Source organism: Hibiscus syriacus, unplaced genomic scaffold, assembly GCF_006381635.1.
Source record: "Hibiscus syriacus cultivar Baekdansim isolate YM2019G1 unplaced genomic scaffold, ASM638163v2 tig00113725_pilon, whole genome shotgun sequence".
Lineage (NCBI taxonomy): Eukaryota > Viridiplantae > Streptophyta > Magnoliopsida > Malvales > Malvaceae > Hibiscus > Hibiscus syriacus.
In genome coordinates this window covers 20,063,120-20,088,887 of record NW_024063471.1, presented here as the reverse complement: position 1 = coordinate 20,088,887, position 25,768 = coordinate 20,063,120, and the positions used below count along the sequence as shown (strand labels likewise).

Below are 25,768 nucleotides of genomic sequence, written 5' to 3'. Positions count from 1 at the left end.
TTTATATTTGATTTATATATTTATTTATTTTTGGTTTTGGTTTTTTTTATATTATATTATATTTTCATATTACTATTATTATTGTTATGATTATTATTTTTCTAGTTTACTCATTTATATATATATATATATATATATATATATTTCATTTACTTATTTATTTATTTTTCCTTTTATTTTTTTTACTTATTTTTATTCTTCATTTTTTCATTTATTCATTTTCCCTCTGACACATCTTATGACTTTTTAAGGGTATTTTCGTCAATTAATCAGAGGTAAGTAATTCATTATCAAATTTTACCTTTTAATTTAAAATTACAATTTTCTTAATTAAGACAACGGGAAATTACGTAGTACCGAAAGGGCGGTTCAAGGGTGCTAATCTTTCCTTGACCGTAACCGACTCCCGAGCCCGACATATTTCTGGTAAGACGCAGATCAGGTAAGAAATAAGGTATCCGATCAACCCATTTATTTTTAAATAAATGATCGGTGGCGACTCTCAATCCACATTTTTCAAGTCGAAGCCTAATACCGGGGCCCAACCGAAATACGGTTGCGACACTTATAGAATGCTAACGTCTGATAATTGTTAGACGATGTAGTTTGTGATAGTTAGGTTGCATTGCATTCACAGCATATGCGATGTTGTTTGTAAATGTCATGTTTATATTAATGATTGTCGTGTATTGCTTTAACTTTATGTTTAGTTTTTTTTTGGTCTACGTTGGAGGACATACTAAACTTTATAGTTTAATTTTTTTTATTTTCTTCTTTTTTAGATTTTTTTATTGTTAGAATGGTTTTAGTACTTGAAGGATCAACTAGCAATATATTGCATTCTATGCGGTATGACTATTATTGAATTTTTATTACATTTTACTCTTTAAATGAATTTTAATATGATATATATTTTGACTTTTGGGACATTAGTTTTATGGGATTTAAGATTATATGATTTGACATATTTTACTCTGTAAATATATAGATTTTTATAAATAAATTTTATGAGTTTTTCGGTTGTTGTTTATTTATGTTATAGATTAATTTTTTGTAATTTGATGAGATAATTGTTGATAATTAAAAAAAATACGATTTTATAAATTTTCATGCGTGTAATCTCTTGAATTTGACCGTAAGGTTTTGTTAGAATCTAGGCAATATACCACCACTACAGCAAAATAGGTTTATAGCAGTATTTTTAGCGGCATTTTTTGAACAAATACCTGTAACTTTATTGTTATTGCGGCATTTTTAGAACAAACGCCACAAAATAACAAATTTCGCGGCGTTTTAAGCAAAAATGCCACTAAATACTCATACTTTATTGGCATTTTTATATAAACGCCGCTAAATATTGTACTTTAGTGACATTTTTATACAAACACCGCTATAGACGTGTACTTTAGTGGCATTTTTATACAAATGCCGCTATAGACTCGTACTTTAGTGGCGTTTCTATACAACCGTCGTTAAAGACTCATACTTTAGTGGCGTTTTTATACAAATGCAGCTATAGATTCGTACTTTAGTGGCGTTTGTGTTTACAAACACCGCAAATTTACATTTTTCATGTCCGCGCCCCTTTAACCCTTTTTATTTTTTCCCCTACACCTATTTTTTCATTCTTGTCGTTTACCTAAACCCATTTGTTGCTTCTTTACCGATCTCACTTTCTCTTCGCCAAAACTGCTCAAGGCCAGGTCTCCGTCATAGTATATATGGTCTATACATGCATTTACTTATATTTGCTTTTATGGCTTGCTAAGTTGATTTCACTTATGTTCTTTTGTTGCTTATGAGCACTTGATAATTCATTGATACGAAATTACTTACCAGATCTTAGTTTCTTCTTATTTTTTAGTGATTCTAGATAACTGGATTTTATAATATAGCTCCAACCTTATCTACTTCTTTAAGAGTTAGGTTTTTAAACTTTAAATCATTGCTTATTTTGCAGGGAGAGTTACCAGCTTTTTGAAAGGAAAAGGAGCATTGCAACCAATAATAGCTTTGCGTCTTGCACTAGATATTGCAAGGTTTGTTACGGTATTATTTTAGTTTGGACTTGATAAACTATTGCTTTGCTTGTAAATAAAGATTTGTCAGAAGAGAATCGACTAAGGTTCCTTCACTGGGATATACACAAACATTCTCGGTGGTACGCCATAAGCTTGTTATTTTGTCCCCAAACTAATGCGCGTTATCCCTTCTTTACCCATCTATCTATTCCTCTTTGCTCTTTGGTGTTGATTCATTTTTATTTTGGTAGTTTGATTCCTCAATAGCAGTTAAAAACTTCCATTTTTTTCTCTTCCAGCAAAGCAACAATGTTTTGCAAATTTTGGGCAAAGTGGTTGCGTATGCATTAGTGCTAAAAGGTTTTGTCGTAATCGGTTTTCTCCCAGGTACAAATTTTTCTTGGTGGGAAAAGCGTGAATAAATATTAATGGTTTTTTTTTAAAGAAAATGTTTTGGAGTCGCCATCGACCTTTTGGATTAGGTAGGTCGAATACCTAAAAAACATCTTTTAAAAGAGTTTTTAAGAAAAAACTATTTAAAAGATAAATTGGTCTGCGTATAACAAAAAATTCATTCTTTTTAGTAATAAAAAGAGATTCGTGGTCGGTTACATTTGGGGAAGGATTAGCACCCCCACAACGCCCAAAATTGGTATCCGTTGATTATAAAGTGTATCTATCAGTAGGAATTTAAGAATTCTAATATAAATTTAATTTACGATCATGTTATTTCAGATTCAATCGAATAATTAAAATAATTTTTATAAAACTAAAGTAAATATATTTTTTAGGGTTTTATAAAGAGGGTATTTATTTATTTATTTATTTAAAAATATCATAAAAGGACATCTAGTTACTTTAAGACAATCCCTTTCTTCAATATTAAAAAATAAATAAATATTAATAATAATATACAAAAAATAATTTGAATAAACTTAAAACAAATATATATATATTGTTTTTATAAGTAGTGTATTTTCTTTATTTAAAAGTATCGGAATAGGAGCTCTAGTTAATTTAAGACAACCCTTTCTTAATAATTAAAAATAAATAAATAAGAATATGATTTTTCTAAAAACTAATTTAAATACATATATATATAAGCATGATATTTATTTATTTTTAAAATATCAGAATAGGACATCTAGTTATTTTAAGATAGCTCTTTCATAATATTTTAAAAAAATAAATATAATTATTTAATTAATTAATCAAATAATATTTACAATTTCATATATATATATATATATATATTACTAAAATAATAATTAAAGAACTAAAATAAAAATATTGAAAACTAAAAGGACAATAATAAAATAAAATTATAATAAAAAATGTCCAAAATAAAAGAAATTAAAAGCTATAGGATTAAATTGAAAAATATAAAAATTAATGGACATAATTCGAAATATCATAAAATATAAATATTAATAGTGTAATTTAGCCATAAATATTAATACGGGATTAAAGTAAAAACTATTAAAATTATAAGGGACTAAATAGATATTTACCCTAAATACATACATATATAATGTTAATGACTAAATTATAAATAAAATAAAATTGAAAGACCGAATTAAAACATATATAAATTTATTTCAGTGGTCAAAATGGAAGTTTATAAAACTATGAGTGGCTGCGGTTGTGGTTTTCCTATGAGGGAAATTACACAAACGCCCCTTACCAAAATGGCCTCGTTTTGGTGAGGGTATAAATACCCTATAATCGGCCCAAGAGGGCCATTTTCCCTTATTTTTCCTTTTGGGTTATTTCTCTAAAGAGAGAACTCTCTCCCTTCTCTCTTAAATTCCCTCACCGGAGGGAAACCGATCACCTGTCAGCCGCCTTGCTCCGGCGCTGGCAGCCACCACTGGCTACCGCTCACGGTGGCCAGAATTTCCCAAATCGCACCAAATTAAAGATCTCAACAACTAAAGGCCGAATCCGACCTCTTTCTTTCCTAAATCTCCTTAGATCGACGTAGATCTAAGGTTATTTACCTTCGATGTTTCAGGTTTTTCAGCTCTGCATGAAGGCTCTGATGATTGTGTAGCTTCCTCAGTGGTAAGTCTTCACTCACTTCTTTTATTTGTTTTTTCTCAGTTTTTTGGTGGTTGTGTTACTGGCTGTTGGTTTTCACTTCTTACTCTCATTTTTGTGGTTTTTTTGCTGTTGGTTGTTGTATATTTTATTCTCTTGCAGGTTCGGTGGTGGCTTTTATAGGCCACCACGATTCTCGCCATGGACCGGTCCTAAGGGTGGATTTTGGTGAGTCACCAAACTATGGTGGTGACTCACCATTAAGCTTCGACGTGGGTAGCCATCTGGCCTTCTGGAGACTTTAGCGAGAGCGGCGTCGATAGCTGATGGTGGCAGCAGAGGCGGCGGTAGCGTGGCTTCTAGGGTATCATAACCCTAGGGTTTTCTTGCTAAAGCTCTAGACCGTTGGATCTGCCAGTTAGGGCTGAGATGATGAAACCCTAGTTAGGTTTTAGGGTTACTATTAGGTCGGGTCTTCACTTAGGCCGGTTCAGGTTTTCTCGACCGGGTTAGGCTTCTGTTGGGCCTCTGGGTTTGGTTGTAAAACGGGCATCGGGTTTGTTGTATTTTGGGCCTGTAATAAAATTATATAATAATAATAATAATCATATTTACAATAATTATAATAATAATAAAAATAAAAACGGGACAAAAATTTAGTGTCTACAGCTGCCCCTCTTTGCTCATTCTTGTGTTAACAATAATAGGGCAAAAACCAAAAGACAATAAATTTTTGTTCAATTGACTTCTCTTGATTAAGCTGGAGTTGAACAAATTCTTCTCATTATAAACTTTTTCTTTCTCTTTGGACTAGTTCTTCTCATTATGAACTCTTCCACTGGGAATGTTGATCCTCAAGAGAGGTGTCTTTGATTCAACTTCATATGTGATGAATTAAGGCAAGGTTGAACAAGTTTTTCTCATTATTAACTTCTTCTTCCTTTTCAGATGAGTTCTTCTCATTATGAACTTCCTCTGGAAATGTTGATCCTCAAGTGAGGTTCTTCTTTAATTCAACTACATAGGCGATGAATCAAGCTAAGATCGAACAAGTTCTTCTCATTATGAACTTCTTCTTCCTCTTCAGATGATTTCTTCTCATTATGAACTCTATCTGAAAATGTTGATGATGATCTATATCCTTCTGTGATAGAGTCAAGCCAAAGGTTGAACAAGTTCTTCTCATTATGAACTTCTTCTTCCTCTTCAGATGAATTCTTCTCATTATGAACTCTTCCTGGCAATGCTGATCTATCTCTTTCTGTGATAGAGTCGAGAAAAAGGTTGAACAAGTTCTTCTCATTATGAACTTCTTCTTCCTCTTCATATGAGTTATTCTCATTATGAACTCTACCTGGCAATGTTGATCCATCGAGTGATGGATTCGAATTTTTTCTGAAATCTTTGCTAATCTTTGGAATTCATGTAAAATATTTAACATTGATAAATTGATGGAAATGCCACTATTTTTGTAAATGCCTAAATATGATGCATGAATGTTGAATCTATCTTTATTTGACTTCAACATTGCAAACTCAGTCTTCCTTCACTTAGTCAAAATGTTATTTCAAGCTGACATTCTCTTTTTTGGAAGAGAAAATTTTATATCCTCTTTGCTTCATTTGCATTAAAGTCTTAGAAGAAATGTTTCATTCATGGAGTTCTTGCTGTAGTCAGAATTATGACCTTATTGCCCCATTTTATCGTGGATAACACCAACTTTCTTTGCTTGGACTTGTGTAGAAATCCATTAAAGCTTTCATCTTTGAAAATTGAATCTATCATCTTTGGATAATGTAGATGTAGATATGCCAAACTCAGTAGAGATTAATTAGGAGAGCAACGTCTGTTCTGATTTGACTCTTGAAACACATCACAAGGATTTATTCTATTTCCTTTTATGTCTCTAAATCTAATCATATCTCGAACAAGGCCATTTAGACCATATCATGTTTAGATGCTTAACAATAACTTATCGTTCAACCTTAGTTGGCTCCACTAGTTTCTTGTTGTTGAAATTTCAGTTTTTCTTAAGGGGAAAGAAATCTTCATCATTTCTTGTTTCAAACCTTGGGGTTGATGAAGACCAATTTCATCTTGGGTCAACCTTTGAAAGGAGAATCTATCATCTTTGAAGAATGTAGATGTAGATATGTTAAACTCAACAGAGATTAATTAGGAGAGCAGCATCTGTTCTAATTTTCACTCTTGAAACACATTACAAGGATTTATCCTAATTCCTTTCATATCTCCACATCTAATTAGATCTCGAACAAGGCTATTTAGACCATATCATGTTTGAGATGTTTAACAACATCCTATTGTTCAATCTTAGTTGGCTACACTAGTTTCTTGTTGTTGAAATTTCAGATCCCCTTCTGTGGAAAGAAATCATATCTCACTTCTAACCTTGGGGTTGAAGAAGTCAAACTTCATCTTGGGTCCATAAATGGAAATACCACATGATTGCAACATTGGTTCAACATCATAATAACTGGTTCATAAAACATTTGACAACACATTCATTCTTTCATATGGTTTCCGCACAAATGTTCATAAAACATTTGAGAACACATTCATCCTTTCCTGTGGCTTCTGCCCAGATTTATCAATTAATGAACTCTTTGCCTAGTGTTCAGAGCTTTTGTAAGACGTCATAAGGACACTTAAGAACAAAGCTTAGTGGGAATATAAGTGGGACGCTTTGGCTTGCCAGCATCATAAAAATAATGCAATTGTATGATAAACAAAGAAATTATGTATAGTCAGTTCGACTGTCAGTGCTTCACAATTTTCATTCTTCATACCTTTCTATCTCATTGGAAATATTTGCTCAAATAAATGATCTTGACACATGATGATATGGGCCTTTAGTATGCCCCAACATTTGCAGATACAAACGTTCAAAATGCGTTAACATTATTATTTTTGAATGAAATGGGCTTTCAGCATGCCCCAGCATTTGCTTCTTGTTGATGCGAGCTTTCAAAATGCCCTAATGTTTTTATACTAATGTGAGCCTTCAAAATGTCCCACATGGATCTGTCTAAAGTGGCCTTTAAAATGCCCCAACATTTGCTGATACAGATGTAAAAAATGCGTTCTACATTACTTCTTGCTGAGATGAGCCTTCAAAAATGCCCAAATATTTATATTGCTGTGACCTTTCAAAATTCCCCACATAGATCATTTCTGTTTGAATTAGGCCTTCAAAATGCCCCAATATTGTATTTCTGATTGAAATGGGCCTTCGAGATGTCCCACATGGATATGTTTGAATTGGGCCTTCAAAATGCCCCAATATTCTAAATTGTAAGGCTTACTCTCAATGTTTGTTTAATTTGAATCTCATGATCCCCACAAGGTCTAATTTTGCTAATGCCCCATTGAGGGTACTCGTGGTTCTGTTCATACACAAATCAATTAATCTTGAACGCTCTTTTTCTAGTGTCACTAAACAGCGGTGTTGTTCAGTAGCTTAAAGACTTTTCCTGTTGTTGCCACACACGTTTAGAAGTAATCAATCCTTCTGATAGAAATGTCTAAGATATATGCCTTTTCTGAATGAGGTGATCATCTCCTTCTTATCAGTTTGCTGATAATGTCATAAGAGAGTATTATAAGTTCAATTCTCTAGACTTTCTGGCTTCTTAGACCACTTGCTTTCAAGAATGTGAAATGTTTCATCATTCTGGCATCATTTATTCTTTTTCTATTATAGAGGTAGAATAGGCAACAACTTGCTTCAAGGACTTTCCTTAGTTGAGACTGTCCTGTTTGAAAATGTTTTTTCCTCCTTTCTTTATCAAAGAATGAAAGAATTTTGTAAAGTATTGCTCCTTATAGGTTCATAATATAATCAAATCATAAAACATGAGTTTAATGAATATCAAATAAATCAACTATACTTTTAAATAAAAAATCATAGTCCTATGGTAAATGTCAAAATTATTGATTGATTTAAGGTGTAGGTTGATTCTGGTAAAGTAAGGTCTCTCAAGTTGGTCCAGTATATATGTATCTTTGAGCTTTCTCTAACTTGAAGAAATGGTTGTTTTATTCATCTCATAGAGATACTTCTTGATTCCAGAATCTCAGGAACGTCTTTGGGATGTGTGGTACTTTATCAAGCGTTTAAGACCGTCTCTTATGTCGTTGTTGCACCATTCAATATTCGAGCTTCCTTTTAAGGTTTTCAACTCAAATCCTCCTTCGGTTTCAAGACGTTATTTAAAAATTTTACGTCTTGAACCCCTCTTTTATCATTATTCATATCATGCATTAAATATTTAAAAAACCAATTTTTGCAAATAAAAATCGATCCTGAGAAGAGGAATGAAATCTGAAGATAGTCTCTTTTAATTAGAAATCCATGTATGATTAGAATGGACTTTTCAGGTACGTAATGTAGGCCAGGGCTTATGGATCAATTCATTCTGATGCCTTCAATTTTGTCTTGTTTGACTTGGGTCTGCTTTGCTACTTGCCTTTCATCATTTCTTTTTCTGGATCCCTCTAGATTGCCAATTTTTGGGTTTATTTCCATTTTCTTATATCTCCAGCATTTCTTGCGCTTCTTGTTGAATATGAATCTTTAAACTGATTGCACTTGATCAACCTTGTATCTTGAGGCTCGATGAGTCATCCATCTTTGATCTTTCTTCTTTTTTTCTATTTTCTTTTTCTTTTTTTCTTTTTTTCTTTTTCATATCTCTTTTTTTTCTTTTTTTTTCATCTCTCTTTTTCTTTTTTATTTTCATGATGGATGAGTATAGGACTTCAATTGCTTCGAGCGCCTACTCTTCCTCTTGCATTTCAGAAATGTTTTCGTTATTCTTGATTAGATTGATCTTCAAGCACATCATATTTGACCTACCTTGTAGTTTAAAACTCCCTTTACTTCAGGGAGATTTGCCTTCGTAATAAAACTTGGTTGACAATCTTTACTCCTGTGAGCAGATATCCTTCACCTTGCTCCCAATATGTAGGGTGATCTTTGGTTTGGATTAAATCAAAGCCATTCATCATCTCATAAACAAAAGTTTTTATAAAAAGAGGTATCCCCAGGGGATGAATATTCAAGATTAACTTTATTTACATGAAAACAATGTAATTAATGCATGATATATGTATCTAAATCAATCCCTCTTTTTTTCTTCTTCTTGTTTCGAGTATGCCACAATTACTCGAAATTATCTTCGACAAGTTGGTCCATAATGCCTAATCTCATCTCTTCTTACAGGAAGATTCACGGATAATTGAAAATTTGGTTCTTCTGAGGTCTTTTAATTTCATCGGTATGCTGGTTTTGTATCTAGAAGGACAAATGTGTGACTTTTGAAGTCGTGTATATGGTGGAAGGTAGTAAACCAATAAACTCTGCCCAAGAAGGTAAACATCTGGATTTGGTGTCTCAAAAATAGGTAGAGACATTACTTTAGAGTCTTAGATAATTGTAATGTTAGGATTTGGTTTTGGTAAAGGTAAAAAATATATCATGTAATTTGGAGTTGGACGGGATATGAAAGATATAATTTTACCACTTTCCAAAGATCTATAACTCTTGAAAAAATAAAATAATATTTAATATACTTGATAATAAAAATTTTTAAGATTAAAACTGATTCCTTGCTCATAACCATAAAAGCAACACAAATTTATTTATCTCAAAAAGGCAGAGAAAGGAACAAAAAACATGTTCAAACAAGATGTTGAAAATAGAAAGTACTACAGTGGTAGATAATAACTTCCACTTGTTTATTTAGCTTTCTCTATCATTCCTCGAATGTTGGTGTGTACTTGGCCCAGGATTTTCATCCTTATTTTCCCCCATTTCTTGATCATCTTTTATGTCAACTTCTTTGGAAAAACGTTCAAATGCACAAATCTCTCATTTCTCCTGAGCAGTCTCCATCATCATCTTTTTCTTCCCCAATTGGAAATTAAGCTCAATTTTGGATCCAGAATAACTTTCCTTGGTAATGACAGTTTTTTCGTGTTTCTGAATACTTATTGCAGCTACGATTGGGGTAGTATTCACCAGACTCCTTAAATTGCCCTCCGCCTCACTTGTTTTTAGAAAATCTGATATAGATGTCTTCTGGGTTACATTTGCCCCATTCTTTCTTAGACCTATGGGCCAATCTCGAATTACCTTTCCTTTCATTTCTTCACTTCTCATCACTTTCTCATTCTTGAGCACCAGAGAAGTATCTAGAATTAAATCTGCCATACATACTTCACATTCCTTAGTTTTACCTTTTTTCTTTTCAATATCTTCTTCTGTATGATCTTCATTTGCCTTGACCCTATTAACTTCATTTTGGGGGTTGAGTTCCAATTGTCTGACCAAGATGGACTGGTTGTTAACATCTACTTATATGATTCTATGAACCAAAAGGTCTTGAACTCGTTGTTTGAAGTTACAATAATTCTCGATAGAGTGTCCTCAGATTCCAACATGATATTCACAAAATACTTTCTCATTATACCATCTCAAGTAAGGATGCAATTAAGGCTTAGCCTGACATGGGGCAATAAGTTGGGCTTTGAGTAACTCAGTATATATCTTGTTGTACGAAATTGAAGGGAACTTGGGTAGAATTTCCCTTGACATCACTATCTCCTTACAATTATTTACTTTGCTTTCTTGAAGACCTTGTGACTGATGACCAAAATGTTTTCTTTGAATGTTTGATTCTTGACCAATATCATGAGAAATACATTAATTTGAAATTTTCTCTTTCTCGACCAGTTTTGAGTTTTTTAGGAGCTTAGGTTTCCCATCTTCAAAACATAGCAACCCTTCTGTTATAAGATCTTGGACTTTTAATTTCAGAATTATACAATTTTTCTTAGAGTGACTGAAATCTCCATAATGATAATTGCATAAATATTTGACATCTTGCCAATCTGGATGCCAATAATAACCTCTAGGAGGAATGGGTGTTACAAGACCACTTTCAAAAAGAAAAGGTAACAAGTCTAAATATGAGATTGGAATTGGAATGAGAGATATCATTTTCTTTTTGCTTTTCTTAGCTTTCTTCAATGGCTTTTGAACCTCTTCTATGCTTCGCTTCAACTTGATCTCTGTCGTATTTTCTGAGATCATACCCGATTTTTGGAGATTTATTGGATTTCCACATTCCCCAATAAGTTTTTGGTCATTTGTTTTCATCTCATCAGCTACATCACTGGTATTCATCACCCCATCCAAATATGTTACAACATGATCTTCTAGGGGTTTCTCTTCATGGATCATATCATTCATCTTGTCCATTAATTTGGCTATCTAATCTTTTGAATCAGCCTGGAACTTTTTTGCTTGATCGATCATCTCTTGTTGAGTCTTAATAAGTTGATCTTGGAGTTTTTTTGATTCTACCAACCCTTGCTAAAATCTCATTCATAGCACTTATCCTTCTCTAGAAAGACCAAGTTAACTTCAATTTGATTTCGAAAATTCTGTCATGGAATTTTTCGTGAATTATTCCCATATTCTCATGATTAAATGCATGTAATATAGTTTGAAACTAACAAAATTAAATGTGCATGATGTAAAATTGAAACTATAAATGTAACTATACAAAAATGCGAATGTAAATGCAAATCTAAAGGTGTAGATTTAAAATGAAAATGCAAAGATGCAAATGCAAATGCATGTATGAAAAAGGTGTTACTCAAGAGTGATCATCTTAAAACAGATTTCATTGAACACAAAAGTTTTGATACATCAAACAAAACATTACATATAGGGGATTACTTTCACTCCTAACTTCTCTAAAGCCAAGTTAGTTTCCATTCATGCTCAAGAGTTGAGTCTACTTTAATTCCCTTGTAAAGCCAGCTAAATCAACCAATTTATAAGCCACATCACTTGCTTGGGCAACAGTCTCCTTCATGACATTCTCTTTTTCTTTCATATTCTATGTCAATTCTTGAAGTTCTAGACAATGTTGCTCATTCTTCCTTGTGAGGGAATCTCTATGGTTATGGATTTCTTGGACAAGATCTTCATAATCCTTTATCATCTTCATCAATGTATTGTTCTTAGCTTTAGTGTCTTTTAATTCAGTATCAATCTCATGATGATGGATCTGATATGAGGCTTCCTTATTGGCTATGACTCTTCTTAACATTTGATTTTCATCTTGATATTTTTCCAAATTGATGATGGTTGTATTGTGCATTTCTTCTACAATTCGTAAACCATGAGAAAACTTCTTGGCTTTGCAGTTCTTTTTTAGTTTGGTGACCCCTGTTATCCACTCTGTTGAGTTAATCGATTGACAGAATTGGCCAAGAGGGGGGTGAATTGGCAATTAAAAATTTGGTGGAAGCTTTTGCAGAAAATTGAAAGTAATTGCACAGCGATTTAGAGTGGTTCGACTTTCTCAATCAAAGTCTACGTCCACTACCTTAGCTATCCACACTAAGGATTTTCCAACAAATTCACTAATTTTTTCTTTCTTTTGAGGCCAAAGAGATAACCTTACAACACCCTCAAGAATATACCTCAATTCTTGAGAACACTCTTTCCCAAAGAGAAGATTACAAATTTGCAAACTTACAAGGAAAACCTCACAAGGTAAGATGTTTGCACAATTCTAGAACAAGAAAAGAACACTCAAAGAAAATTACAAATGAGCACAAATGGTGTTCTTGAAAGAAAAATGAATATTGAAAGGAAAATTGGCTTGATTTGTACAAACTTAATGTTTGATGCTTTCTCTCTTGTTTCTCTATAATTTCTTGTTGATCAAGGGCTTCAGAACTTGTTTAAATACACCTTGAATCACTTCTAAACGTTGGGGATGATTAGTGAAGATCATATAGCCGTTTTAGTGTGAAAACAATTAATAAAACAACTTGGAGCGTGGGGGAATTGGTTCCCCCTCATAGGGAATCGGTTCCCTAAGTGTAAAATTCAAATATTTTGACCGTTGAACAGGGGGGAATCGGTACCCCCTATGGGGGAATCGGTTCCCTCCGAGCATTCTGGAAATCTCAGAGCCAAACCATTCAGGGTGAATCGGTACCCCCTTGGGGGAAATCGGTTCCCTCTGAGCAATCTGGAATTTTTGACTTTGAAATGGTTCGAAATACTTTGTAAAATTATTTTGAAATTGTTTTTTAAGATTAAAACTTAATTTTACACTTTGAGTAAGAATTAAAATGATCTTTGAAAGATTTGGAGTAATGTTTTGATATTCGAATAATTCTATCGAATATACTTAGAAAATCATTTGGAAAATCTTAAAATTCATTTAACTTAATTTGTTATATCGAAATATCAAAATATTTTCAACAATCTCCCCCTTTTTGATATAACAAAAACATTTTAGTAATTTTAAGATTTTGAAATCAAGTATTTCAAGTTGTGAAATTACTCCCCCTTACTTTAACACTTCTCCCATTTATCATTTAAAAACACTTTAACACTTCTCCCCCTTTTTGTTAAATCAAAAAGACATTTTAAAGAATTTAAACAAGGTTTTGAAATCAGTTAGTCAATTTATTATATATAATATAAGCTGCTAAAATCATAAGCAAGAGAACCGTTAGCCATTAGTTTCATAATTAATATTCATATTTAATGTGATATGGCAAAATTGGTCATATATCTAACATGAAGTAAATGATGCAATAATGAATAAATCACACAAAACATATAAGTTCATACCATCCATAAATCCAAACAAATTCACAATCAATCAATTCAAAAATTCAAACATTCCAAAATATTCAAAATGTTAAAACAATAAGTTTGGATTTCAAAGTAAAACATTTAATCACATATCCGGATCAGGAGGAGGAAAACGAGCTCGCATAGCGACCATTTCGTTAGTGAGGTCATTAATACGTGCGTTGGTTGTTTCATTATTTGCATGCATTTCCCGAAGAATTTCTAATTGTTGAGCTCCCATTGTGGATAAATGAGACTCTATAGAAGTAAACCGCGAATCCATGGTCGCATATCAGAAATCAAATGTCTCCATAAAAGATTGAAAATATGGAGGCATTTGAGTCGATTGTTGTGCGTGCTCCTCGGGTTGCTCAGGCTCATCTTTGGTTTGATCGATATCCCTCATTAATTGTTCAAACTCTGGATCTTCGTCAGCTTCGAGTGGAGCTTGTGAAGAACTAGCTCCAGGAATAGTTGCAGAAGATCGAACCCATTCACCGGTTTCTTTATTTTTGACTCATCCCGCTCTTGTTAAAGAAAGAAGATTGATTTGTTTCTTAAGAGGAAAAGAGGCATCTAGACCAACTCGAAGCTCGGCTTTAGAAAAGAGATTACTAAGGATACAACCATAAACTAGTGAAGAACAAAGTTTCTTATTTGGCACTAGGTTAACGGTTTCAACAATCTCAACAAAGATGATCTCGGAAAGGTTTATTTTTATATTGTGTTCAAAACAATGCAACCACCAAAGATCTAAAGCTCTGAGAGTAGAATAACGACCCCCGGATGGTCGAAACCACCAAGTGATCATAAGATGAAGAAAACGCTCATGAAGATCTAGAACACTTGCACTATCATTTCGTTTATATCGTGAGCCTAAAACTTGTTTTTCATTTGATAAACCTTCATTATCCAAGCCTAAGGCATTGGCTATGTAAGCCGGATCAAGATGGAAATATTGACCTAGGAGGTAGGAACGTACTCCTATGGTTTTGGTTTTGTCACGATTTTTTATACAAACGGCATTACAATAGAAGATACGAACAAGTTGATGATAGACAACGGGTTCAAGTTCGAAAAGTTTATCAAATTTCCATTCGTGCAAGATAGGGAGATATTTAAAGTTAATAGCAACCATAGCTTGAAGAGATGGGATACGTTCTTCCCTAATCTTATATGAGTCAAAATATTGGTAAAACCAATAACGATAATCTTTAGGACCCGATTGATTGAAACAAGAATTTTGGATAGTCAAGTTAAGATCAAGATTTGGAATAGGATTTTGAGGAATAGGAGGAGGATTTAGAGGTGGATTTGGTTGACGATTAGAACGACTAGATGAAGACCTATCACGTTTAGGATTAGACATGGTGAAGGAAATCGAAATAGATTGGATAACCTGCAATTTTAAAAACAAATGTATGCAATTCAATTAATCCCAAAACTCAATTGAGTCCTCAATATTTCAAGGTTCTCTAAATCAATCCTAATGGGCAAAGTTTTTGAAAAACTTTTGAAAAATATGGTTTTGAGAAACAATATATGTATAGTTTTCATAACAACAACATAATTAAATCAAAACACAATAATTTGAAAATTAACATTTTTTTAATTTCGAAAATTTAAATTTTTTTTTGGAAAATTCTTGTGTTTTTGATGAAATTAGTTGTAACATCTAGTTTCTATTCACTAAACAATCAATGCCGATCACTATTTCAACCTAGAACTAATTAAAAACTAATCCTATGTTCAAAATCAATGGAATAGAGAGTTTAGAAAAATTTACCTTGAAAGATGAAGATTGAGGGGATTTAGATGTTGTTTGCACGATTTTAATAATTCCAACAGGTTTAGAAGATGATATTTGATTCGAATTCCGATTAATATCGTTGATTTGAAGCAAGAATGGAGATAGGGAAAATAGTTGAGAGGGAACGGTGGCAAGAAAAATAAGAGGATTTTGGGGTTTTGGGTATTCTGCCCGATTTTAACAGAACCCCAGGGGGTATCGATTCCCCTGTGGGAGGAATTGGTTCCCCTTCAAAGGGGGAATCGGTTCCCTCATGGGGGGGATCGATTCCCTCTACACCAAAATGCTAAAATCTGATTTTTAAGCACACAAAATGCTAAATTAATCTTCTCTAGTGGTATAGGCAACTCATATATTGAAAAATAATTATGTTCAAACAATTAAATTAATCTTTAATCGATATTTGAACATAAAATTAATTTTTCATCAATAATCATAAACTCCCCCTAATTAATAGCAATGAATGCAATCAAAAATTACTATTACGAGCATTTTCCAGTATTTATTAAAAGTGCTGAATTATTTTAAACACTAAGTGAAGATAGGTCAGTTAAACCTAATTTTCTCCTAAGTGTCCAAAACCTTTCCTTATCTAAGGGTTTTGTAAAAATATCCGCTAATTGATGCAAAGTATCAACAAATTCTAGAACTACATCTTCCTTAGTGACATGGTCTCTAATGAAGTGATGTCTAATTTCAATGTATTTAGTTCTAGAGTGTTGTATGGGATTTTTAGTGAGACAAATAGAACTAGTATTGTCACACTTGATAGCAATAGTACCTACTTCAATTCCATAATCAAAAAGTTGTTGTTTCATCCATAAAACTTGTGCACAACAACTACCGGCTGAAATATATTCCGCTTCAGTGGTAGATAATGCAACACAATTTTGTTTCTTTGAAAACCAAGAAATCAACATATTTCCAAGGAATTGGCAAGTACCGGAGGTTCTTTTCCTATCTAATTTACATCCTCCATAATCCACATCAGAAAAAGCATGCAAGCTAAAACTAGAGTCTCTAGGATACCAAAGTCCTAAACTAGGAGTGTCCTTAAGGTATCTAAAGATTCTCTTAACAGCTAGTAAATGTGATTCCTTAGGGCATGATTGAATTCTAGCACATAAGCAAACACTAAACATAATGTATGGTCTACTTGCAGTTAGATAAAGTAGAGATCCAATCATTGACCTATATAATTTAACATCTACACATTTACCTCCTTCATCTAAGTCAAGCTTTGTTGAAGAGCTCATTGGAGTGTCATGAGGTTTCCCATTTTCCAGTCTAAACTTCTTGAGCATATCTTTGACGTACTTAGCTTGATTAATGAAGATGCCATCTTTTCTTTGCTTGATTTGGAGTCCCAAGAAAAATGAGAGCTCCCCCATCATGCTCATCTCAAACTCACTTTGCATTAGCTTAGAAAATTCTTGGCAAAGAACATCATTAGTAGAACCAAATATTATATCATCAACATAAATTTGAACTACTAATAAATCTTTACCTTTATGCTTTAAAAACAATGTAGTGTCAACCTTTCCTTTTGAAAAACCTTTTTCAATTAAAAAATTTGACAATCTTTCATACCAAGCTCTAGGAGCTTGTTTTAAACCATAAAGAGCTTTTGTCAATTTAAGAACATGATCTGGAAATTTTGAATCTTCAAAACCTGGAGGTTGTTCCACATACACTTCTTCTTTTATAAAACCATTTAAAAATGCACTTTTAACATCCATTTGATATAATTTAAATTCATGAAAACATGCAAATGCTAATAACATTCTAATTGCTTCCATCCTAGCTACGGGAGCGTATGTTTCATCATAGTCTATGCCCTCTTCTTGAGTATACCCTTGAGCAACAAGTCTAGCCTTGTTTCTCACTATATTACCACTCTCATCAAGCTTATTCCTAAATACCCATCTAGTACCTACAGTAGATTTATTACTAGGCCTTTCAACTAATGTCCATACTTTACTTCTCTCAAATTGATTTAACTCTTCTTGCATAGCCATAATCCAATGTTCATCATTTAATGCTTTTTTAATATTCTTAGGCTCTATGCATGAGATAAATGCAACATAATTACAAATATTTCTAAGAGAAGATCGAGTTGTTACCCCTTTTGATGGATCACCTATAATTTCACCATCCTTGACATAGTTGTACTCTCTTGGATAAGATACTTCCCTTTCTTCAATGGTTGGATTCTCAAGAGGATCATGAGTTTCCTCATTTTTCGTTTCTTCCTTTGATGATGGTTCTCCAACTTCATGTCTAACATCATTTGTATTTATAACACCTACATCATCATTCACACAAGAATCCTTCCTTGGAAGGGGATTATCATCGAAAACAACATGTATAGACTCTTCTACAACTAAAGTTCTTTTATTAAATACTCGAAAAGCTTTAGAATTTAAGGAGTAACCCAGAAAAATTCCTTCATCACTTTTAGCATCAAATTTGCCAAGGTTTTCTTTACCGTTGTTTAAAACAAAACATTTACATCCAAAAGGATGGAAATAGCTAATGTTAGGCTTTTTATTTTTGAAAATTTCATATGGAGTTTTCTTTAAAATTGACCTAATCATTAGTCGATTAACAACATAACAAGAAGTATTTGTGGCTTCCGCCCAAAAATATTTTGGCAAATTATTTTCACAAAGCATGGTTCTAGCCATTTGTTCTAAAGTTCGATTTTTCCTCTCAACAACTCCATTTTGTTGAGGGGTTCTAGGTGCTGAAAAATTATGACTAATACCATTAGAATTACAAAATTCAATAAATCCAAGATTTTTAAATTCAGTGCCATGATCACTCCTAACACTAGTTATAGAGTAACCCTTTTCATTTTGGATTATTTTTGAAAATGTGATGAACTGTTCTAATGCTTAATCTTTAGTACTTAAAAATAGAACCCAAGTATATCTAGAATAGTCATCTACCAAGACAAATGCATATTGTTTTCCACCCAAGCTAGTAGTCCTAGTTGGCCCAAAAAGATCTATATGGATCAATTGTAATACTCTACTAGTTGATACGTCATTAATGGATTTAAAAGAAACATGCTTTTGTTTTCCTTTAGCACAAGCATCACAGATTTTATCATTATCAAATTTAAGCTTAGGCAACCCTCGAACTAAATCACCTTGAATTAGCCGTTGCAAAACACTCATACTAGCATGTCCTAGTCTCCTATGCCATAACCAACTATCATGTTCATCTTTAGCAACTAGGCATAAATTAGTCATATCAAAAGAATCTAAATGCACCATGTAAATGTTCCCTATTCTATGACCAATAAGCATAATCCGATTAGATGCAATGTCAATAACTTTACAACCATTAATTTCAAATAAGACATTGAATCCTTTATCGCATAATTAACTAATACTCAATAGATTATGCTTTAATCCATTCACATATAAAACATTCTTAATTTGTATGGAAGAGGTATTACCTATTGTACCAATACCTTCAATGTGACCTTTTGAATTATCTCCAAAAGTCACTTCTCCTCCATTTTTGGCGTTAAGCTCAATGAACCGGCTTTTGTCTCCGGTCATGTGTCTTGAGCATCCACTATCAAGGTACCATGAATTTGAATTTGTTTCCCGTGCCTTGTAGTAATGCTCCTTTCCCTACAAACATAGATTAATTTTTGATTTTTGGTACCCAAATTCTTTTGGGTCCATATTCATTAGTTTCCAAAATCCTAGTCCCCTTAGGTATCCATTTGTGTAGGATATTTTTATCTTTAGTAGTAATGAGTTCTTTAGGAACCCACATACTTCTAACGATTTTTCCATTAGAGGTTCTTTGGGGACCTCTATGATTGTAGTTTCTAAAACTTTTTCTAACAAAGTTGGATTTTGAATTTCCACCTTTTTCAAAATGTTTTGTTCTAAATTTATGAAAAGAAGTTTTAAGATCATCAATTTTCTTTTGATGATCATCATTGATCTTTGAAAGTAAATTTTGCAAATCTAAATTTTTCTTTTCAAACTCTTCTAGCTTGATTTGCAAATCTTTGATTTTACTTTCAAGATCGTTGTTGGTTTTGGATATGAGTTTGTTTTCATTTTTCAATTTTGAAACATCGTTTTTATATTTTAAAAATAATTTCTCATAATCCGAAGCCAACCCATTATATTCCTCTAATAACTCATCATAGGATAAATCATCAAAATCGGATGAGTTAGAGGTTACCTTAGAATCTTCCCCAAATGCCATCAAGCACAAGTTAGCTACTTCTTGTTCCTCTTCATCGGAACTTTCTTCATCGCTCCATGTAGCCACATGAGCCTTGTGCTTATTCTTTGATTGACCCTTTTTCTTCAATTGTGGGCAATCATATTTAACATGCCCTGGCTTTTTGCATTCGTAGCAAATGATTGGGTTCTTCTCTTTCGGTTCATTTTTTAGGCCTTCATTTCGTTTGAATTTTCATGCTCGATAAGGTCTCATCATTTTTCTGAACCGTTTGGCAAACAATGCCATTTCCTCGTCATCGTCATCGTTATTCGAATCACTCTCATCTTTTGTGGATTTGAGAGCAACTCCAATGTTTTTCTTCTTCTCCTTCTCCTTTGGTGTCTCATCAATTTTGTCGAGGTCCACCTCATCTTCGAGCATCATTTCATGAGTGAGGAATGACCCAATTAGCTCTTCAAGAGTTAAGGACGTTAAGTCCTTATGAAATTTTCATAGCTATGCGTTAGAATACTAATTTTAGATTTCTTTACCTCATCGGTACCTTCATGAGTGACTTGAAGTTTGTCCCATATTTCTTTGGCGGTTGTACACGATGAAAATCTTCCGTATTCATCTGGTCCAAGAGCACAAAAAATGATATGGATGGCTTTGGAGTTGAGCTAGAACATTCTTGTCTCTCCTTCACTCCACAACCTTGGATGAGTGAGAGGTTTGATGTATCCTTCTTCTACAACATTCCATGCTCCCATGTCACTTGCTTGAATGAAGTATATCATTCTATTCTTCCAATAGGCATAGTTAGCTCCGTTGAAGAAAGGAGGCTTATTGACGAGCATCGAGTCGAGACCGGAGTCGAAGTTTGAAGCGGAGGACATTGATGACTTTGATTATCGATATAACTCTTCCCGAATCAACTCAAGAGGCGATTAAACCTTCAAATGATTTAGGCTCTGATACCAATTATTGAGTTAATCGATTGACGGAATTGGCCAAGAGGGGGTGAATTGGCAATTAAAAATTTGGTGGAAGCTTTTGCAGAAAATTGAAAGTAATTGCACAGCGATTTAGAGTGGTTCGACTTTCTCAATCAAAGTCTACGTCCACTACCTTAGCTATCCACACTAAGGATTTTCCAACAAATTCACTAATTTTTTCTTTCTTTTGAGGCCAAAGAGATAACCTTACAACACCCTCAAGAATATACCTCAATTCTTGAGAACACTCTTTCCCAAAGAGAAGATTACAAATTTGCAAACTTACAAGGAAAACCTCACAAGGTAAGATGTTTGCACAATTCTAGAACAAGAAAAGAACACTCAAAGATAATTACAAATGAGAACAAATGGTATTCTTGAAAGCAAAATGAATATTGAAAGGAAAATTGGCTTGATTTGCACAAACTTGGTGTTTGATGCTTTCTCTCTTTTTCTCTATAATTTCTTGTTGATCAAGGGCTTCAGAACTTGTTTAAATACACCTTGAATCACTTCTGAATGTTGGGGATGATTAGTGAAGATCATATAGCCGTTTTAGTGTGAAAACAATTAATAAAATAGCTTGGAGCGTGGGGGGAATCGGTTCCCCCTCATAGGGAATCGGTTCCCTAAGTGTAAAATTCAAATATTTCGACCGTTGAACAGGGGGAATTGGTACCCCCTATGGGGGAATCGATTCCCTCCGAGCATTCTGGAAATCTCGGAGCCAAACCATTCAGGGGGGAATCGGTACCCCCTTGGGGGGAATCGGTTCCCTCTGAGCAATCTGGAATTTTTGACTTTGAAATGGTTCGAAATACTTTGTAAAATTATTTTGAAATTGTTTTTAAGATTAAAACTTAATTTTACACTTTGAGTAAGAATTAAAATGATCTTTGAAAGATTTGGAGTAATGTTTTGATATTCGAATAATTCTATCGAATATACTTAGAAAATCATTTGGAAAATCTTAAAATTCATTTAACTTAATTTGTTATATCGAAATATCAAAATGTTTTCAACACACTCCTCTAGGGTGTTTCCTATGCCAGCATTATAAAAGGCTTGATTGATCTTTTGGAAATCCTCACACATGGTTTTCATTTTTGTGCTCAATTTCTTGTTTTCATCCTTCAAATAACATGCTTGAGCTTCATAAAAATCTCCTTTATTCTGAAAGCCCCTATTGATACTCTTACTGTTGAATACTTTTGGTATCAATCTAACAGGATCTTTGTGTGCATAACTCTCCTCTATCCTCGAAGTTCCCTCAGGATGCCATTCCTTGGCTGCGTCAAAGTTTGCTTGATCATAAAACTTTTTTTCCATTTATGAAAACTTTCCAATTTGATGTCCACTCTCGAATCAACACCTTCTAATCATGTCATGATTATGCAATGCAAACAAAAGAAATCAATATAAACAAGTTAAAGCAAAATAATATGCATAGAAAAATAAAAAGTAAAATGGTTAGTACCAATTAAAAACAAGAAAAGATTCTAGTATCATAACCTCATGTTTTCTAGTTCCATGCTTTGTTTGGAAAGATTAACCTAACTGCATGATTACTAGTTCGCATGCATTTATTTAAAATAAAGGAGAAAAAATTAAAAGACAAAAGCTAGAGCTTATTTCTCCTTTGTGTACACCTACGGACAAAGTTTCAGCATTGTCTTAGATGGGATGAATTTATATGTTTTTTTATATGCAGGGTTTCGATTCTAAGAGTAAATGTTCTCGAACTGTCCTTGTTGGTGCCCCCTTGGGCTGTCAAACCCTCAATCCTAGTTCATTACAGACTTAAGCGGATCGAGTTCAATTAGAGGGGACATATTTCCCTATGTCTGACACGGAGAATAAATTCTCACAAAGACATAGAGAATATGAACCTCGAAAGCTACTTGTTAGGTCTAACACGAAGAATAAATTCTCACGAAGACGTCACTTTCACTCCCACTTAAAAGGGAAAATAACTCGGGTATAGAGCTTATGTTTATGCAATGCAAGTGTTGTGTGTGAGGAGAAAGTTTCACACAAAAATGAATATTTAAGAAGAAATTAAATACAAATATATACAAAGGTATAAAATAAATTGAAAGAAATAAAAAGAATCATAAATTAAATAAAATTGGATTCTCAATTTCTAACTATAGAGACAATATATAATCGACTTAGGTTGACCAAGGTCCCCAGTGGAGTCGCCAAGCTGTCGTAACCGGTTTTTGCCCGGGTACAATTTTTTCTTGGCGGGAAAAGAGTGAATAAATATTAATGGTTTTTTTAAAGAAAGTTTTTGGAGTTGCCATCGACCTTTTGGATTAAGTAGGTCAAATACCTAAAAATCATCTTTTAAAAGAGTTTTTAAGAAAAAAACCATTTAAAAGATAAATTGGTCTGCGTATAACCAAAAAATTCATTCTTTTTAGTAATAAAAAGATATTCATGGTCGGTTACGTTTGGGGAAGGATTAGCACCCCCACAACGCCCAAAATTGGTACTATAAATTGTCTCTATCAGTAGGAATTTAAGAATTCTAATATAAATTTAATTTACAATCCTATTATTTCAGATTTAATCGGATAATTAAAATATTTTTTTATAAAACTAAAGTAAATATATATTTTAGGGTTTTATAAATATGGTATTTATTTATTTAAAAATATCAGAAAAGAACATATAGTTACTTTAAGATAACTCCTTTTCTTCAATATTAAAAAATAAATAAATATTAATAAGAATATATAAAAAATAATTTGAATAAAACTTAAAACAACTATATATATATATATATATATATTTGTTTTTATAAGTAAGGTGTTTTATTTATTTAAAAATATCGGAATAGGACCTCTAGTTAATTTAAGACAACCTTTTCTTAATAATTAAAAATAAATAAATAAGAATATGATTTTTCTAAAAATTGATTTAAATACAAATGATATATATATAAGCATGATATTTATTTATTTTTAAAATATCATAATAGGACATCTAGTTATTTTAAGACATCCCTTTCTTAATATTTAAAAATAAATAAATATTATTATTTAATTAATTAATCAAATAATATTTACAAATTCATATATATATATTTATATTACTAAAATAATAATAAAATAATAATTAAAGAACTAAAATAAATATATTGAAAACTAAAGGACAATAATAAAATAAAATTGTAATAAAAAATGACCAAAATAAAAGGAATTAAAAGCTACATGATTAAATTGCAAAATATAAATATTATTGGACATAATTCGAAATATCATTAAATATAAATATTAATAGTGTAATTTAGCCATAAATATTAATACGGGACTAAAATAAAAATTATTAAAATTATAAGGGACTAAATAGATATTTACCCTAAATACATACATATATAACGTTAATAACTAAATTCTAAATAAAATAAAATTGAAAGACCGAATTAAAACATATATAAATTGATTTCAGTGGTCAAAATGGAACTTTATAAAACTATGAGTGGTTACGGTCGTGGTTTTCCTATGAGGGAAATTACACAGACACCCCTCACCAAAACGACGTCGTTTTGGTGAGGGTATAAATACCCTATAATCGGCCCAAGAGGGCTATTTTCCCTTATTTTTCCTTTTGGGTTCTCTCTCTAAAGAGAGAACTCTCTCTCTTCTCTCTTAAATTCCCTCGTCGGAGGGAAACCGATCACCGGCCGGCCGCCTTGCTCTGGCATCGGCAACCACCACCGGCTACCGATCACGGTGGCCGTAATTTCCCAAATCACACCAAATTAAAGATCTCGACACCTAAAGGCCGAATTCAGCCTCTTTTTTTCCTAAATCTCCTTAGATCGGCGTAGATCTAAGGTTATTTACCTTCGATGTTTCAAGTATTTCAGCACTGCATGGAGGCTCCGATGACTGTGTAGCTTCCTCGGTGGTAAGTCTTCTCTCTCTTCTTTTATTTGTTTTTTCTCAATTTTCTGGTGGTTGTGTTGCTTGTTGTTGGTTCTCCCTTCTTGCTCTCGTTTTTGTGGTTTTTTTGTTGTTGGTTGCTGTCTCTTTTCTTCTCTTGCAACTTCGGTGGTGGCTTTTATAGGCCACCACGATTCTCGCCATGGACCAATCCTAAGGGTGGATTTCGGTGATTCACCGAACTATGGTGGTGACTCACCATAGAGCTTCGACGTGGGTGATCATCTGGCGCTCTGGACCGTTGGATCTTGCCAGACCCAATGGCTGATGGTGTTGGCGGCTAGGGCTGAGATGATGAAACCCTAGTTGGGTTTTAGGGTTACTATTAGGTCGGGTCTTCACTTGGGCCGTTTAGGTTTTCTGGACCGGGTTGGGCTTCTGTTGGGCCTCCGAGTTTGGTTGTAAAATGGGTCTTGGGTTTATTGTATTTTGGGCCTGAAATATAATAAAATTATTTAATAATAATAATATAATAATAATTTTGCAATAATTATAATAATTATAATAATAAAATAATAAAAATAAAAATGGGACAAAAATTTAGTGTCTACAGGTTTCTTTTATTGTCGGGTGACTTCAACCTTGAGACCTGAGGAGTGCATGGCTTGGTCTTCCTTTGAGTACGTTTTTCACATTTAGTAACTTTCAGTTTTGTATATGAAAATTTTGTAAATATGACATTTTCACAAGCCATAGTATTGAATGTTGTCTAGATACCCGAAGCAATCTCACTCATCAGTAGGCATTTTGAATTTGCAACATATTAGACTTTTGCATTAGGTCGATACTTGGCTTTATGAATTATGGATATCTATCTATCTATATATTAATGTAATATGACGGGACTTCAATGATGCCATGTCATAAATATTTAAGATCTCTGGTTTGTATCTGCTAAAAGTTGAAAATGGCATTTTTTGTTTTCTAACGATGATACAGGAAGATCAGTGAGATTGAAATGTCACCCCAGAGATATCACAACAATGTTACTGATGATGCTTACAAGTTGGAGAGGAAATGTTCTGGGTATAGTCATGTCACTAACGTAAATCATTCTCTCA

The 25,768-nt window shown here is 32.9% G+C and overlaps 1 long non-coding RNA gene across 1 annotated transcript; it reads left to right on the top strand.

The window, feature by feature from the left end:
* The first annotated feature begins 1,967 nt into the window (after positions 1-1,967).
* LOC120187541 lies at positions 1,968-24,365 on the top strand. Its single transcript, XR_005522301.1, has 3 exons — positions 1,968-2,090; positions 16,244-16,247; positions 24,346-24,365. It is a non-coding gene; the product is annotated as an uncharacterized LOC120187541 (long non-coding RNA).
* Positions 24,366-25,768: the final 1,403 nt, after the last annotated feature.